The sequence below is a fragment of the Sceloporus occidentalis genome, unplaced genomic scaffold, assembly GCF_023333645.1.
Source record: "Sceloporus occidentalis isolate IW3139 unplaced genomic scaffold, rSceOcc1.0.p SCAF_15, whole genome shotgun sequence".
NCBI lineage: Eukaryota > Metazoa > Chordata > Lepidosauria > Squamata > Phrynosomatidae > Sceloporus > Sceloporus occidentalis.
Genome location: NW_028316995.1, coordinates 5,082,362 through 5,098,657, shown reverse-complemented (window position 1 = coordinate 5,098,657; position 16,296 = coordinate 5,082,362).

Below are 16,296 nucleotides of genomic sequence, written 5' to 3'. Positions count from 1 at the left end.
AGGATGAATTTAAAATTAATTTAAGCAGCAGGGGCAACAAAGCAGGAGACCTCGCTATTTTCAGCTAGTCACTGATAAATAATGTTTGAATTCCAGGGATGTTCTCTTGAGCTTTCATACAGCTGACAAAAATTGTATTACTTAGGGTTGCAAACACATTTAGTGTTTTAGGAGGAAAATTCAAGGGCTTTTCGATCAATCCAAGAAACTGACAACTAATATACAAAGAAGGTACAAGTACTAGATATTCTTACATAAAGAACATGTGTGGGTATTTTTTATTGCCTTACCATTGCTGTTTCAACATTATCAGCAGGGATACCATCTTGTGATTGATGCTTTATAATCCCAAGAGACAAAGATGGGTGAGTTGGTCATGGAAGGACATGAGACAAGCTTAGGCTGATCTATACATTGGCTAGTTCTATGAGCCAGTGAACCTCCAGATACCAGATAACCTAAAGGCAACGTGTGCAACTTGCACAAGACTCAAGGATGGAAGAGGAGGAGAGCTGTAAAAGCAGACTCTAGATCATCTCATGTTCCTTTCTGTTTGATGATACAGAAAAGTGCCAAACGTTAGGCTTGAGCCCACTGTGTCTTGCCCAGGTCTAACAAATGGACACCACAGAAAGTCAGTTGTTCTCAGGGAAAGACAGTGAAAGCTTTAGACATACAGAAAATAAATTATATGTAAATACCATGCCCTAAATTAGGCTTGCCAAACTTAAACAACACATGCGATATGAAAGAAATATAATGACTTATAACACATGAAGTATTTTATTTTATTAATGAAAATGTCAATTTTAGTTTGATATTTTCTATGTATACAATTAATTTGCCAACACTTGTTTATGACAAAAGATCGTTTGAAATATTGTGTTTGTGTCAACATATATTTACCTTAAATTTGTTATTCAGTTGAAAATGTTGTACTACAGTATGTTATGTATGTTTGCATTAAGCATTGCAAAACCATACCATACCATAAAAACGGTTTCATCGCCAAAGAAGGCATAGAATTTGTTTTGCATAAATGAGTTTTAAATTACCCTGTGGTTAAAGGTTTGAATATCATTCAGAAAATATATTTTTATTGCCCAATAATATACCACAATCTATCTGGAAGGAGTTGGTTATTTTCAAACGTGTAATGTGTTGCCTTTACAACAATATACAAAAGTGTGTTATGAGTTATGCCCCCAAAATTCAAGACCACATTGCCCCTTTATTGTGATTGTGATAGATATTTAAAATTATTTTACTTTGTTGCAAAGCCAGTTTATCCATTATCGAAAATGCTAAGCAAGTGGAATTTATTGTTTTGTTAATAAAATGTTTCTAAATACACCACACTGTTTATTTTATTTTTTACTCAAATAAGCGATAAAACTCATATGGCAATTGCCTCGCTAGCCTAATGTAACTTTTGTGACGATACATAATAATTAATTATAAAAGTGACTTTACTATGTAAGTAGGATAAGAAGTCTTTTCGGTAAGAGAGCGACTCTAGCCCCCAGTATGACAAATAGCATTTAGAGGGATAAAGGCATTATTTCACAGCATTATCAACTGCAAACCATTAACCATCAAACAAAAACTTGACAACCTTCTCAGCTGTGTGGTCAGCGCCATAGGCACCACCATCCCTCATCCCTAGATGCTATAATTTTACAGGATTAACTCCATGAGGGGCTTTAGTCATCCATCTCCAGGCATTGGCCAGGGACATTGTGTCTAAGATAGAAATATGAAGAAAAACAGAAAACAGGGAGGGGGCAAGTCGGATAACTGGGATAAGTGGGATAACTCTGCCAAGGGGTTTATACATGTTTATACATGTTACAGTCCAGGAATAAGTATTCTGTGTGACCCACATAGTCAGTGGTCAACACCACACCTCTTCCTGATGGGTCCAGTGTGGAACTCTCATGGGAGCTACTAAACAAATTGGATATTGTTCTTCTTTTGGCACTTGTATATCTGAAGCATCACCCAAAGTAATTAGTGTTCAGTAATAAGAATAATTAAAAAAGAAACAAAAACAGTAGCATAACCACATTTTGTCAGTTTTGTTTTTACTTAAACAAAAAAAATACTGTTTAGAGTGCTTGGGAAATGTGTAAAAATTTTATATGTGTTTGAATGTAATCATAACAGATCCACTTTAGAAGGCAATTAATCCAACTTCCTTTTCCAAAGGATAAAACTCCCACTGCCAAATGTATTGTGGAAGACATGTATAAAAAGGTAGGGCAGTTACAAATAAGCTACTCTATGGGAAAAATCAGAACTATATAAAATAAGTCAGATGTACATGATAAAAAAATGGAAAGGAAATTGGTATTCATAACATTATATGATCTACTTCATCTTAAAATGTTATGTAAACAGAACACCATGTATGTATACTACAAGAAGCTCATCATGCTAAATTATGGACTACTACATCTGATTTATAAAATGTGGATTTTTTTTAATACCAAGTCTTTAAATAAAAAAAAATATATTGCTAAGAATTCTAAAAACAGTACCGTTTTAAAATAATTATATGTGTACCATTGCAAATGTGATGACTAGACCCTCATATAAGGTTGAACAGTCTTGCTCAGCTCAAGCAAGAACTCTGCAATTTGCAGAGACCTTGCACTCACACCACAGGACTTCAGTAAGGTAAGTAGTGGGATGAAAGGGGATAGTGGGAAAAAAGGAAGACATAGTGAGAAAGGGGAGAAGTGGATAGTGAGAAAGAGATAGTAAAAAATTGGTCTAAATAGAAAGCTAGGGGAGAGACAACGAGGAGAAGACAGAAAAGGGGGAGATGAGAATGGAGAGATGGAAAAAAGGGAATAGTTAATGAGAATTAGAGATGGAAAAAAGTTGCAGAGACAACAAGAAAGGGGAGGGATGATGAATAAAGGAATAGATATAGAGTAGGCAGAAAGATGCGGCAAAGGGGAGAGATAATGAGAAAGTCATATATAGATAGATATATGCAATCTGGTCCTTGGGCAAGTCCCATTTCTGTAATCTGGGTGCTGGGCAAGTCCTATTTGTGCAATCTGGGTGCTGGGCAAGTAATGTGGATGCAAAATGGGTAAAGTGCAAGTCCTTACATGTGCAATCTGTGTAGTGGGGCAAGTTCTATATGTGTCATATGGGTGCTGGGGAAAGTTCTATATGTGCAATCTGGGTGCCAGGGCTGGCCTTTAGCGTGTACGATCAGTACCTGCAATTCTGTGTTTCCATGTGTTGTTTATTTAATGTATACCTGAAGTACATGGAGGAGGGAAAAGCAGAAGTGAGCTATGAAGGCTGTGCCAACTCGCCACAGTCCTTCATAGTGTTAGTGGGCCGGCTGGGGAGATCAGCGATCTTCCGTTTACCCAACCTACTGCACAGTGGTACCACAGGAAACCTGATAATATTGAATACGGCAAATTTTACTAGATTAAAGTATTACTTCTAGGATGATTCAGCAGTAATATGAATGATGTCTCCAATGCAGCATTTAGTGATAATTGTTATGTTCGTCAGCATAAATGAAACACCTTTAATGTTTGACATTTATAAATGACCTTTAACTATTGCAGTAATTGATATAAATATATGAAAAGTGGATGCACATTACCTCAAATCCCGATACAATAACTCCACAATTACCTTAGAATGAATTGGATGTTACCCCTAATGTATCTGAAGTCGATATAATTAACTAATATTCTCACAGGTAAAGTTTTAAATGTAGAATGCAAGGTTTAACACATATCTTACGATTAAAAAACTATTGAATAATGAGAGAGTTACTGCTGCAAAAATCTATGCCACACACATCTTATCATGCACGCACACCACAATCAGTCACACACTCCCCATGTTCACCAATATTATTTAACATTAAGAATAACATTTTCAATGTTCGTACAACCAGTATTGAGTCTATTGGTTCTTTTAAAGCCCTCATCAACCTAGAAAAAATAGTTTAATCCCCCATTTTATGCCCCCACTACCAATACTACCAATACTAACCTCATTACCAATACTACCCTCATTTGTTACATCACCCTCCATCAACTATAATTAGCCCTAGTTAAAAAGTGTTTTCATTAAAGTTTGGGAAGATGGCGATAGGAACACAAAAGGTTAACAGGTGAGAAGAAAAGTATTCTGGTAAAGGCCAGACCTACAGAACCTGCAGCAGCACCAAGCAGTTGAAATGGAGGTGACCAGCCTTAGCACAGGTAATTTAAAGGGAAATTTTCCCTTGATTCGGGACTGCCTAAATCTTAACAATTTTAATTTAAAGTGCTAAATGTGGAGGAACGGCAAGTGGACTATACTTAATCTTTACGAATAATGTCCTTTAGGTCTTTTCAGAATTTATACGCAACACTTACATTGTCTAGGCTTAAAATCCAAAGGATTTTTTTTATGATTACTTGTATATTGTCATACTTGAGGAAATGCAATTCACGACTTTTTCCAACAGATTTTAATATGTAAATACCTCTTAGATGTTAGTATGCACTGCAAAATGATTAATGTAATTTTAATTTCTGTTGTCTGCAACATATGTTGTGGCTGCTGAATGAGTTGTGTTTTTACAGACTGTTAAACAGCAGGGATATTTAACTGTTGGTCATACATAGTCTGCTTTCACGGAAAAAAAATGTTGCTAGATATAATGCTGTGCAGCAAACAACTAGCTCTTGCATGTGTGACTAAAGTCAAACGTCTGCTTCAATCCCTGTAATACACTACAGTAGTCACTACAACTTCTCAAATCCACCCCACAACAGCACATTTTCTGCACTAAAATAAACTATTCATTAACTTGCTGTTTTGTATATTAGTAATGGACATTAATCTCAACCTCTGCTAAACTAAATGTCACTGTTCCCACCCCAACTTCCATCAGTCTTTAACTGCTGCAACTGACAAGTTAAAATGGCGTCAGCTCACTTATATATCTAATGCTTGTCCCCTGCCGATGTTACTGCTAATTGGCCAGAGCGAAAAAAGTAAGGAAAAACTCCCACAGGTTGTTGGACCTATCAATCCCAGCCATAACCATCCTGTTCTTTTGGCCACTTCTACCCATAAGTCATTAATATGTGCCCTCCTACACCCAGTCCCTCCCCTTTACCTCATCAACGAGCGCTGAAGCGGCTTGTAATGGCACCAAAATGACTTATAATGGCAGCTACATGTGACGTTGAATGGACAAATCTTATCGAATTTTGGGAACTTTTGCAATTTGTTTTTGTCAGTTTTGTCGGAAAACGACCTAATCTCCGTTGATTTGTACGAACGCACAAAAAATGAATGCACAACTCTAATATATATACATATATATAAAAATTTCCATGCAAAATAGTAAAATAAAAAATAGAAACAAAGAAAAAGAAAAAATACCAAGATGGGGCCTACTTCTCCCACCCCATGTGCAGTGGGATGGGGGTACTAAATAAACTAAATAAACCTCAGGAGTATTATAGAGCCCACCTATACCCCCCACCCCATCCTATGGTACGTACAAAAGGGTTTAAAAATACATAAATATACCCCACGGAATGCATGGACCCATTCAAATTCTTTTCAAAACTTTGAAAAAACAATACATTTTGATCTCCATTTGTTAAGCGTTACTGTAAATTTATACTGAGGCCAATATTTTATTGCTTCTGACCCTTTTAATATATCAGTAGTCATAAGAAACTGACAGTAGACAGGCAGCTGTCAATCATTCTGTGAGTAATTAAATTTTAAAGACCTATACAGAGCCAGGGATTAATAAGACAATGTTGCTTGATTTACAGAACACTTCTGATTGTCAGTGTGTCACTAACCTCTACCACGATGTCAACAAGATCACTAAAAGAACCATATCTTTAATAAATAACGTGTCAATGGCAAGCTGTTCAGCGTTCATGAAGTACTTTAAAGATGATGTATTATGTTCCACAAGGAATTTATATAGTAATGTGAAACCTGTGTGGGTATATTTAATAAATATGGCGTTGTTTATGAATGTTGATGATATAAACAATGCTTAGAGGTCATCCTTGAGTTTGAGAAGTTTACTGTCACTTCATCATTCTTGGTTGTAGGTCATAATATATAGCAACAACGAGCTTGATATTTCATAGAAGCTGATCTAACACAAGAGCTTTAAATATTTTGTTAACCAAAACTGTACGTTTTTATAATGTTCAAAATAAATTAGAGATTTGCACATTGTATACCTATGCCTAAATGAACCGTTTTTATATTTTGATAGTATGTTCTACTTATCTGCTTTTGCATCTATGATGCTTTGCAGAAGTAGGAAAATTAAAATAAGAAAACTATTTCTGAAACAAAATGTATTCACTTTTGTATGTTTCTTAGGTTTTTTTCAAGTCCATTTCTGGACTAGTAGTTTATGTGGTTTTGCAAGAATTCCTGCCGCAAAAGTTAATTTTCAAATGTTTGCATGAAAAATGTGTCCACTCGTAGGAACCCATTGAATTTGTTTTAGTTATTAGATCTGTTTAAGTTTTAAGGATAAACATAAATGTCTCTAAAAACAAATAAAGAAAAACCTTTCATCTAGCCCCTAAAAATACTATTCTACAAATAAAATGTTTTATGTAGGTAATTTTAGAAGGAGCTTTGTACTATCTGTGAATTATAGATTATCTCACAGTTGTCTTCTTGATGTAGACTGTAACTTTACTTGTGATTCTTAATTCCATTACCAACCACAAAAAATACACAAATACACAAACATATTTATTTTTGAGGTATATATTTACATCACCTCAACGTTTAAACCTTGCTCTTTGAGAGGTCTGTTGACAGCGGCTCAATCTGCGCACGGACTTGAAAGTCTGGTCTAGCATCAGGCCAATTTGCTTGGCATCCTCCTTGAAGGTCTCTTTGGAGCTCGGCCTGGTCTAGCATCGTGCCAATTCTCTCACACAGCCAACCTGTCTCTCAAGGCCACAGACCAGACACCAGCAGCTTCTCCATGTCCTGATCCATGAAGACCTGCGAAACCTGAGAACAAAAGAGGGAGAGAGAAAGACAGCCGTAGAAAGAAAGAAAGACTGGCCAACAACACAAGGGACAAGAGGTGACAAACTACACAAGGTAGGATTACACACAAAATGTCTCACCCTGGCCCATACTTGCCCCCGTGAGCATCAGGATACGCGTGCACATACACTATGAGAGAATGAAAGCACATACGTCATAAACAGAAGCTGGCTGAAAAGTGTTTTCTAGGGTGTCCCACTCATCTGTAGAGTCCCCAGTGTAGAGGAAAGACATATTTATTGTATTGCTACAAAAACATTGGTTGTAATTAGGACCCAAGGTTGGGCCGCCAAATTATGTGCTAGATATTCATGGCCACACGTTCCTTTTACTTGTTCACGCGTCATGCCGGCATATCCAGCCGCTCACTACACAACACTGCACCTGACCTGCTGTTAGTATGAAGCGTTGTTGGCCAGCGGTCCACCGGGAATTTGTCTGGTGTGCCAAACGACCAGTCCTAGCCTGTTAGGACCTTTAAAAACTAGAACCACTTCTGACTACCAATAAGATACAGTATAAAATCATAATAAAAATATTATGTGCTGCATTGAAATCACTAATGGCTTGTTTTAAAAAGTAATATATTCTTATCACAAAAATCATGTTTGCTTGTTGATATATTTTAAACTTCTTTGTTCAGTATTGTAAAATAGAATGCAGATTTAATAAAGATTAATGAATGTAGTCTGTAGATATTACTTTATTGTTCTCTTTTACTGTCTTTACACATTTGCGTGCCTGTTTGGTACATTGAACACAATTGCAGATTAGAAACCTAGCCTTGGGTGTTGTGGTTTTATTGGCTTAAACAATATAAGCTGTATACATATAGTAAGGTCCGGAAATATTTGGACACTGACACAAGTTTTGTTATTTCAGCTATTTACCAAAATAAATTTAAGTTACAGTTTAAAAATATGGGCTTAAAGTGCAGTCTATCAGTGCAGTGGAAGTGAGGTTATTCACGTCCAAATTGGAGGAAGGGTTTAGGAATTACAGCTCTTTCATTTGTAGCCCCCACTTTTTCAAGGGATCAAAAGTAATTGGACAATTGACTCAAAAGCTGCTTCATGAACAGGTGTGGGCTGTTCCTTACTTCTTCATCAATTAAGCAGGTAAAAGGTCTGGAGGATATTTGAGGTGTGGCATTCCCATTTGGAAGCTGTTGCTGTGAACCCACAACGTGCTGTCAAATGATCTTTCCATGAAAGTGAAAAAGGCTGCAAAAAAGAAAAGAATCAGAGAGATAGTAGGGACATTTGGAGTGACCAAAATGCACAGGTGAGCTCTGCAACACAGAAAGGCCTTGACGTCCAGGGAAGACAACAGTGGTGGGTGACAGTAGGATCCTTTGCATGATAAAGAAAAACCTCCTTCACAACATCCAGTTAAGTGAACACTCTTCAGGAGGTAGGCATATCATTATCCAAGTCTACCACAAAAAGAAGACTACGTGAGAGGGTTCACCACTAGGTGCAAACGATTCATAAACCTCAGATTAGACTTTGCCCAAAAAATCTAAAAATGCGAGCCCAGTTCTGGAGCAGCATTCTTTGGACAGATGAAACTAAGATCAACATGTACCAGAATGATGGAAAGAAAAGAGTATGGAGAAGGCTTGGAGGCAGTGTGACGACATGGGCATGCATAGCTTCCAATGGCACTGGGTCACTAGTTTATTCTGAAGTTTATTGACGATGTGATAGAAGTTTTTTAAGGCACATAAGAGGAATAATCTCCAATGTCGAGTCACCTGATCTCAACCTGTTCGAGCCTTCATTTCACTCGCTGAAGACAAAATTTACGGCAGAAAGACCTGCAAACAAACAGAAGCCAGCTGCAGTAAAGACCTGGCAAAGCTTCACAAAGGAGAAAACCAGCGTTTGGTGATGTCCATGCTTTCCAGACTATAAGCAGTCATTGCCTGCAAATGATTCTCGACAAAGTATTAAGAGTGAACATTTTATTTATGATTTTCCTCTTCCATTGCAGACTCAGAACAACAGAAATCACTAGGCTATATCTTGAAAATATTTGATCATTGTACAGTCATAAAACTTAGTCTCACTAGTCGAAGAACAAAATTATACAGGGATTAGGGAATAGCTCAATGAATTAATTTGATCTTGTTTGGTGATAAAGATGATGTTTTTGGTACACTTGAGATTTAAAATGGTTTATTGTAAACTAAAAATATCCCAAAGGTTATTTGCAAATATGATAAAGCCACATTGTGTAATCTGAACATGGACAGTGAATCTGTGACAATCACTGATAGGATTGGGACCTGCATGTCTTCACTTATCTCCAGATAACATTCTGTAAAACAGCCTCTTCTGTCTTTGTCTCTGTTTTTGCTCAAGTCAAAATGGTCTCAATCAATACCTTTTTTTCTTGGCTGATAACATAATAATAAAAGCCTAATTCTTAGTATTAAACTATTTTAACAATGAAAAGTATACATCAAATGTATTAAATCTAAAAACTGGTATTGATCATTTATTAAGAAAAGAAAAAACCCAATCCAATACACCAACTAAAAATATCTTTATTTAAAATGCATGAAATATGATAAATTGAAGCAAATAAATTGCTTTTGTATTCATTATTTGGTTTCTTACACTTCTTTTCAAATGGCAGCCTCGTTGTACTGTAAAATTGTGGAACACATTAATACAACATGTCTTAGAACACTGGCTGGATCTGGGTGATGTATGCCCAAAATATACCTTAGAAATTCTCAGCACATGTCCCTGACACCTTCTGGACTCTCCTTTTATTATAGAAATAAAAAAAAGCTTCCCCAAAAAGTTAGGATGGTGAAAGAGGTGCAACAGTAGTAGTAGGGCACTGAGCCTGGCAGGCAGACATTGGCAGGTGATAGGGACATGCAACCCCGTGGACCAGGACTGGATTTCCCCAATATTATATATTTATTTTTTTTTAAAAAAAGGTTCCCCAGAATAAGAAAGGTCAAAGAGGTGCCACAGCAGGAATAGTAGAGCACTGGGCCTGGGCAGGCAGACAATGGGAGCCAATGGCAGATGGTAGGAGCATGCAGCCCCGTGGTGCAGGACTGAGTCTCCCCAATATTATATATTATACAATGAAGAATAATAGGTGCTAAAAAATAAACTTGTCCACAAATTACAGGTTTGGCTAGTAGCATGAATGGCCAACTACTCAGGAACAGGGAGAAAATTTAGCAGTTTGTTTTCGTCAGTTCAATCGGAGATCGCCTTAATTTTTGTTGATTAGTATGACCACACGAAACAGGCAATTTGTAAAAATAAAGTTTGTACAAAACTAATGCACAAGTCCAATGCCTATCCTACTTCCAGATATCTCCCTCTGGTGTTATAAGGAAAATAACACTTCGCCTAGACATAGCTTCCATATTCTTATGGAGTCTGTTAACTATTTAATAGTACAGAATTGTGGAGGTAGAGGAGTCCTGTGGCTGATGCCACCACCTTATGCAGACTGAAGAGGACCTGAAGCAACCAATGCTCATGTTTTAAAAAAAGAAGCATTCAGATGCCAAGAAATATATATATATATATATATATATATAAATATATAATTATAAATAAATCAGTACTCATAAACATTCATATAGATGTTCATAAATTAATCAATGCTCATCTAAATAAAATATACACATTTTTACAATAGTATGTTAAACATAATTTATTTTATTAAAAGGCAGTGCTCATCAAACTATTCGTCCAGCGTCAGAAAGAAAATATTCAACAAAGTCATCAGTGAATGAGCACCGAACTGAGACCATGTGTGAATACCATCCGCAGGGAAAGCTCCTTATTCTCCAAACTTCTCTGTAAATGTAATCGCTAGCGCTGTTGATTCCTGCTGTCTCGTCCAGTCCCCCAGACGATACAGAGAGACGCCTTTTTAGATATTAAAAAGCAAAATGCTGCTGGCGTAGTAACATCAACAAATTGTATTGTACACAGACAAAATGCACTTACATGTCTGGATTGGACCAATAGCACATAATTCCGATGTAAGATAGTATTTCTTTCTCAGCAACCTCTAAAATAAGATAATAAAAAGCCCTGCACATTTTCTAGTTCTGGACTACTTCATCAGGGGCAGCTCTTGGCTTCCACTATTCATCTTCCTTTTCATTTGGCTGACATTCATTCTTAATCATGGTTAAATGTTTGTGTGTTAATGGTTAATGTGTGTATAATGATAAACACAATAACACTTACATACATAGCAGTGTATACACTGTTCGGCATGTTTACACAAAATGGTATGCAATACTTTGTACTGCGTCTATTCCACCAATGGGAACTCACAATACCTAGCGTAAATTGGACAAATATTACAGATTAATATGTCCAAGCTGAATAAAGGGAACTTTGAATATTCAGAAGTGTCATATGTTATAAGATGTATATAAAAGTATACTTGTACATTAAATACAAATATGTTCTTATTAAAATATGTAGTCCAAGAATAGGTCATACATGGCTATATAGGAGTATAAATCACCCTTTCTTTATAAAGTTCTAAATTCTAACCATATTTATAACTTAAAATAAGTATTTTGTATTGAAGACTTTCTTCAGATAAATATATGTATATATAGTCCATATTGGTGGTGATGTGCTCCTTATATAAGACAACTTTTTTAAAGAAAAATCATAGACATTTTTTTTGTGCAGTTACAGTTATTATCAAGATTATCTGAATGTATCTGTGAGTATCTAAATGTAGTACAGTAACATGACTTAGTTAGACCAGCGGCCAATTGTTCAAAATAAATAATATTATTCATATTTCGTATATATATATATATATATATATATATATATATATATATATATATATATATATATATATATATATATATATATATATATATATATATATATATATATATAGAATATATTGCTTATGGTTAATTTTGAATAGAAGTTGTGATGTTTGTAATAAAATTGATAATGGTAGACATATTTTATGACATCTAATCATTTAATGCAAAAAACAAAACAGATTACTTTGTAAAATCAAATTTAGCTTTAGGGTTAAGAGAGTTTCAGTGTGTAGTCTTAGAACATAGACTGACCTTGGATAGAAGTCTCAAGGCATCTGGCCATCCCATCTTTATATCGTTTAGCACTTAGTGTGAAGAACACTGATAGCTGTTTTGTTTCTCAACAAAAGAGCTGAATCAGACAAAATGGTGGTTTAATAAAAGTAAAAAAACTATTGCAATTACAATTTTTCAGGCTACAAGTCTATAATTCAAAAAAGAAATCTAAGTATATTTTATTAATTTATTAATTCTGTTTAAAAAAAAAAAAACACATACCGATGCTGGTCTCGTAAAAATGACAAACGTATTAAAAAGAACCTTAGAGAGAGATATCATATATATATGTTTTTCCTGGACAGGTAAGTAGTGTAGCTATATTATTGGGAAAACAAATACAATCACAATTTATTTAGCTAAAACGTATTGTTGAATTATATATTAATATATAATTATTATAATATGGAAAATATATTTTAATAATAATAATTTTAATATATATATAGAAAAACACTGGTTATTTTCCAGATTTATTTATCCAGGTGTTTAATGATAAAGAATCAGGAGAGCTCCGGCAAGATTTATTTGCTAAGATACGTTCACAATTGATATGAGAATTATAATATAAATGTAGCCGTGGGGCTCTGAGATAAAAAACACAATTGCACATTTCTAGATTAATGAAACTTTTGTTCCAAAATATTTATAGCATATTGTATAGAAAATGTTTAATCATGTTGAAAAGGTTCTTAAAATAGACAAATATATATATATATATATATATATATATATATATATATATTTGATATTGGGGTTAAACTTTGTGTTGAATAGATTTTTCAAGATAATATTTTTATATCCAACCATGCCTAGGCTTTAAAAGCACATCCATTCCCCATGAGTTTGTAAAGTTTGTTTGGAACCCAAATAGGACACTTAGTAGTTTCCCAGTGATTGCGGTAACATTTGACACTCAACGTGCTGTTATGATATTTGTCATGATGTTCAACCAACCCATGAGGTGCACTGTGAAAATCCCAGGTGGAAACATCTGATAGCTTTAAAGATTTGGTTTGCCGTCTAGAAGGAGCATTCACATCTGATCATAATAGGTAATTCATAGTCATTTGCAAAATGGCTAGTGTACAGCATCTCAAACCGTAACAGGACAGTTGCCAGAATTAATTAGGTGACATTGAAGTGGATAAAGCCCAAAAAGCAGAAGGTATCCATCAACTGAAGCTCAGGTCATTGATAGCTAGATTATCAGTTGTTTGAAAAATCCTTAAAACATTTATATGAGTGTCAAATGTGCACAAATGATCTTTCTTGCCTCTTATAAGAGCTCCATCCAAGTCTGGGTTTTAATACACTGTAAATAGGAAAACCATATGCAAATCTATTCAGGTGGAATTGCCAGCATTTTAATTAGGTGGCTAAAATTAGCACAATACACATTCATCCTCAATTCAACTTACCTAGAAGTGTGCAGAGTAATTCGGATGATTCTTGTGAATTCTGTATGGAATTTGGCACCCTTGTGGAGATCTCATTATATTGTGGTCAAAGTAATTTTTTCCTGGTGTGAAACAAAATGAGCTTAATATTGTCCTTTTTAAACAAATATTAGCAGGAAACAGAATTTGATTGGAATCATCAGTCTCAACTAAAATGTTTCTATGATAAACATTTTTATATGTATCCACCTGTGAATGTTTTAACTGTTGCAGAAGAAAAGTGATGTCACAGCTAGTCTACATACACATTAGAACTGTTCAGCAGTTTTTCTTTGATGGGAAATATTGACTGATTGTATCTCTAGTTTTATGAGCATTCTCACCTCTCTGATTTGTATCGGTATAAATAGTTACGTACATCATAGTTACAAAGTAAAGATGAAAAAGACCATGAAGTTTGTGTTGATCTGGATAAGGTGAACTTTGGTTAGAAGGGGAAATAACCTTCAGGACTCCCTGGACCATCATAATAATCCCTGGATACCCTTACTTGCCAAATTTACCCTCAGCCACACAAATCCATAGACGGTATATTTCAGAGCTTTACAGCCCTCACATTTAATTATTTACTTCTCTTTTTACGTTGGGACTACAGATCCTTTCATATTACCAGATAACGTCTTAACATCCATTTCTGTGAATACAGTGACGATTTCCTTCATGATGGCTACATAGACCTTGAATGTATATGTATATTATGATGAGATCATGATGTAGGCACCTCTCTGCTAAATTAATTATTTCTGACTCTCTTTATTGTTTATATTATTTGTATATATCTGCACATATTGAACTGATGACCACACATTACACATTTATACTCCCATATCATTCAACTGTGCATATCCAGCCAATGGCCGCACATTACAACATCTAAACTGTTGCTGGAACAGGAATAAGGGTAAGTATATGCCACTATCAACCTCAGGCCCACTTTACATTTTTCTGGTAAGCCAGACGGGCAGTCCGGGCCTGCCTTAATTGTGTTATGTAGCCACCCAACCAGTTTATACTGAATGTACAACCGTTACAGACAATACTCATCTCATGTGTCTGTATGTGTGATAGCCTAGATCAGGGGTAGGCAACCATCGGCACTCCAGATGTTGTGGACTACATTTCCCTTTATGCTTTGCCAGCATTATGACTGTAAGAACATTATGGGAGATGTAGTCCACAACATCAGGAGTGCCGAAGGTTGCCTACCCCTGGCCTAGATGATCCACATTCTTCATCCACCTTGAAGAACAACAAATATAACGCACACCTAGAATTTGGCAAAATCTTTTTAGATCCAGCAGCGAGGAAGTTTGTGGGTTTTAGAAGAATAACAAATAACGTACTGTGATTCCAGAATTTACACTTGTTGATTATATTCTCTACAATTAGCAATGCAACCATTATTTTTACTGCTGCAAATAGCTTTCTAAAAGTGAAATGCTACTAGATGTTTACATTCAAACTGTATACAGCAACAGAATGTAGTGTGTATTAAGTTTAACAAGGTAAATAAAATGTTATTGTTAATTATCTCCCAACTGTATAATATTTTTTGACACTGGATTTTAGTGTAGAAAATGTGCTTTTGATGTTTTCAGTCTGTAAAACAACAAAAGTTTTGCCAGTAAAACAACACATTATGTAATAAAATTTAACTAGATAAACATGTTTTGGTAAATTGTTTCCTAATTAAAGAACACGTTTAGAACTCATCATGATACATTACAGCGTAATAAACAAATGGTAACACTTATTTGTAACTTTAGACTCGCTTGGCTGACTACTCCTATTTTTTTCTTTGGAAAACAAACATATTTTTGCAACATATGGCTTTAAATGTAAAACTTTAGAGTCCTCAGATAGTTTATTTATTTAGAACTTTTTAAGATTTTTTTTTTGTGGCATCATTTTTCTGCTATGAAAATGTAGGGAAATATAATTGACCAAATGTACAATGTCTGTGCAAAAAAATAATTAAGTAAAATTATGCTTTGTGCAAAGTTAAACACATTTAAAATCAGAAAGCATATGGATAGACAAGACATCTCTTTAATTAAAGTTTTTTATTGCAGTTGACTGTTTTCTGTATGTTATAAAATGTATTGCTTGTGTATATAATGGTTATTGTAAATTTATATATATATTTGTACGTAGATTAGTATGATTCCTATCTACTATTTAAGGGCCATAAAATATGGAGAATTAGTATATACACAACATTTTGCATCTGAGGGCTCCATCGGGGAATTTTTGTAAAAGATATGGATAAAGTTTTACACTCTAGAAATTAGAGTCCTTATCAGGTTGTAAAATTCAAGGTAGAGATCTAATGTGAAAACATGTAGAGTGTGAGAGAGCATGAGAAAGCGAACCAAACCTTTCGTATGATCCCAAGGGGCAGGAAACTAAATTTGGTGTCCCACATCGAATGAACCAAAAACTAAAAAAAAATTGTTTTTGGTTCAGTCTAACGTACAATATATAAATCATATGACTCACCAACTCTATAACACAATACAAAGTATAAATCAAAATGGCAGACCCAGCATGAGACCCCCCAATGTTTTGGTGGCACTACTAACTTTTTCAAGGGATTGATCTCTCTAATGTGACTCGTGGGGCAAC